At 37.4% G+C, this 3595-nt stretch overlaps 1 non-coding gene across 1 annotated transcript; it reads left to right on the top strand.

Annotated features, from left to right (window-relative positions):
* Nucleotides 1-237: 237 nt before the first annotated feature.
* Nucleotides 238-344, top strand: LOC149022423 (small nucleolar RNA R71). The gene has a single exon (XR_016172655.1). It is a non-coding gene; the product is annotated as a small nucleolar RNA R71 (small nucleolar RNA).
* The last annotated feature ends 3251 nt before the right edge of the window (nt 345-3595 follow it).

The raw sequence follows: 3595 nt of genomic DNA, 5'->3' as shown, positions 1-3595 counted from the left end.
TTATCTATTTGTACTTCCTTATGAACTTGGCTATCAACAAAATATCCCCTACTAGTCCTTTCAGACTCTTGGGTTGACTCCCATTCTCTAGTTCTGTCTGCTAGGTCTAAAAGAAAATCCCAAGCTTCGGAATCATCAGTGAATGATGTAAATCCTGTGGGGCACATTGATTCCAAAAGTTGCTTTGTTTGGTAATCGATACCCTCATAAATTATTTGGCATAAATGCCATAATTCTATACCATGGTGAGGGCATTCTTGGAGAAGGCTTTGAAACCTCTCCATTACCTTAGCAAAGGACTCATTGGGTTTCTGAAGAAATTGAAGAATATCATTTCTTATTTTGTTCGTCTTAGAGAAAGGAAAGAATTTCTTTAAGAATAGGACAGTAAATTGTTCCCATGTGATAATGCTATCCCTAGGTAAGCTATAAAGCCACTTTTTGGCTTGGTCCTTTAATGCAAAGGTAATAAACCGTAGTCTTACGGCATCATCAGTAAGTTGTTGTACCTTCATAAGGACACAAACCTCCTCAAACTCCCTAAGGAACAAATATGCATCTTGATCAGGTAGCCCATGAAATTGGGGTAACATAGATAGATAATGGGATTTGAGCTCAAAATTATTACCCCTCACTTCAGGTAAACGTATACAGGAAGGTTGTGCAGATCAGGTTGGACAAAATCTATCCCTAAGACTCTTAGGTGGAGGTGGTGGAGGTAGACCTTCCATGGTCAAGTTAGACACTCGGACAATTCTATTTGTAGAATCACGAGTCCAGACACACATGCACTAACCACTTAATGCAATTAATGACTCTTATGAAAGAAAATAAATAAAGTAACTAAAGAATAAAAGAAAAGAAAATAACAAAAATGAAGGGAAAGTAGTAAATTTCCCACCACAAAGATTAAAACAATGATTCGAAAGCTGTAAGGTTGCCGTATAGCTGAGCGCTTATAGGTTTGACAGCAAGGGAATCCATATAGTCTTCGGAGCCACCTACAATCGAATCCTGGGGATTCTGCAGTAGAGTGAGGACTACTATACGTTTTTTTTCTACTCAAGTTAAGAGTAATATCTTTGTTTTATTTTTTTTTTAAAAACACTTCGATTTACCTAAGAATTAGAAAAATAAAGTGGACTAATACCTCCCCGGCAACGGCGCCAAAAACTTGTTTGTGAAATTTAAAAGTAACCGCAAGCGCACGGTATCGTGTAGCTAACGGGTCGATCTCAGGGAGATATGCCACTTATAATTCAACTTCTTAATAGTAATGTGAGAGTGGAATGATTCAATTTTTGTTAACTAATTAACTAAACTAAACGATCCTAATCTATATGTCTAATGCAATCGAATTGAAACGAAAAATAAATTAAACACAATCAATGCATAAATAAAAGACAGGAAAAAAAATGCGAACAATAACAAAGCAATAAACAAAGAAATAAACAAAGCAATAAAAGGAAAAGGAAATAGCTAAAATGCAGATGCAACACCACCCGTCACCAGAAGCAGAGGCACGACTGTAGGCTTGCTCCGGTTATGTGGTCCGAGATAATGAATGAATAGGCAGAAAGTAAATAACAGAAAATAAATAACAAAGCAATAAACAAAGCAATAAAAAGAAAAGGAAATAGCTAAAATGCAGATGCAACACCACCCGTCACCAGAAGCAGAGGCACGACTGTAGGCTTGCCCCGGTTATGTGGTCCGAGATGATGAATGAATAGGCAGAAAGTAAATAACAAAGCAATAAACAAAGCAATTAAAGGAAAAGGAAGCCTTAACCAAAGAGAGGCACGACTGTAGGCATCTCTGATCAAGGATCCAGGGGAAGGGAGAACAATAAATAATGCTGAAAGTAAATCCTAAATTAAGAATATGGAGGGGTAGATAGAAGCGGGAATGGAGGGAGGAGAGAAGATTAATAAAGAAGGTTACTTACTTGCGAATTGAACAAATGATTTGAATCTCAACCAACCCTAACAACCAGATCTAGATCTAGAATGATCTAAATCTGCAATTGCTAGACCCAGAGAAAAACGAATCTAAAAAAATTGAAACTTGAAGCTTGAAGCTTGAACTTGAATTGCATTACATAAAAAGATTAAACCTAAACATTGAATCTAGAAATTTAAATCTCACTAATGCAAGCAAAGAAAACTAGAGAAAACCTTAATAAACTAAAGAGAGAAGAAAGAATGCTTCTACTAAGCTCTAGAACATGTTCTCCTTTGATGGAGTATGCTCTCCTTTTATAGATTTTACATGAGATATGAAGTACGACTGAATTTGAATAAAACTCAGGGTTTCTATGTGACTCAACCAATTAGGGTTTTGACATAGTAATCGCGCTGACTTAGAGAGATCAGATGCATAATTCCACCGTTGGATTTGAGGTTTAAGTAGTCATGAAGTTCTCCTCCAAAAATCAGCACGATCGGACATCGGATGACCGTTCGATGAAGGGTTTGCTCAAAACTGGACAGAGGCATTCAAAAACGGGATTTTTCCTCTCTTTCTTTCTGAATATAATTCTTTTTCCTCTTTTTCTTTCTTTAATTAAATCCAAGATATGAGATAAGATATTGAGGTATGCAAGGACTCTTTTCCATTTGGATTCTCTCAATAATATCTCTGTAGATTTGATTTAAAATCTCAGCCGTAGATCAAATTTGCCTTCTTTATCTCTTCAATATTTCGGAGTTGGCCCATAGTCACACATCTCTAGCTCAGCATGCTCCAGATCAGGCCCATTTTCGCATTTGAGAATTTGAATGGACTTCTTGACGTGTAAAATAGCATGATTCAAGCCCAAAACTCCAAATATTTGCTTAAATCTTGAAAAGTCCTAAAATCTGCAAAAACAACATAAAACCCAAGGTAACTCCACTCTAAGTGTATAAAATGCATGCTTTATGCCCTAAGATTTCACACACAAATGTGCTCATCAGCTACAACCAACTCGGACTACGGACTCATCAACCCTATTGGTCATCCACAAATGATAAACGGGAAGCTCTCATGTCCTCTCACGGATTGGTTACCGTTCTTGAGCGCCTATGAGCCCAAGTCTATCCATTTGCAACCCTACCAATAAATGGCCCCTTTCGGGTATCTGTAGTATGGTTTATGTCCTCTCATGGGGTGATTACCGGTCTTGAGCGCCCATCAACCATACTCTAGCATGGGTCGTTCGGTCTCAATACCCTTCCGATTCGGGTCTGATACAACAAGGATAGTCCTAGCCATACATCTAGACAATTCTATGTATGTCATCCAATAACCCGGGAAAGTGTTGATGGACACCTTCGGAGAACATCCCATACTATTCCCTCCGATGTCCAAGGACAGAAGTGTTGGTAGGACACTTCCCAATCCCAAGTCATACTTAGTCATTCACAAGCTCAATCTCATCATATCATACATGATCAGTAATTCATCATATAAACAAAGGCATAATATAACATGATTAATCAAATACGTAATCATAAAGAATAATTAAGCATGATATTTCGAATGACATGTAACATACTATTACTGATATAAAATGCATACAACAGTCATACATGGCTAAGGAGTATACATATAC

This window comes from Hakea prostrata, chromosome 3, assembly GCF_041222555.1.
Source record: "Hakea prostrata isolate BN-2017 chromosome 3, UWA_Hpros_2, whole genome shotgun sequence".
NCBI lineage: Eukaryota > Viridiplantae > Streptophyta > Magnoliopsida > Proteales > Proteaceae > Hakea > Hakea prostrata.
This window is presented reverse-complemented; position numbering and strand designations above follow the sequence as displayed.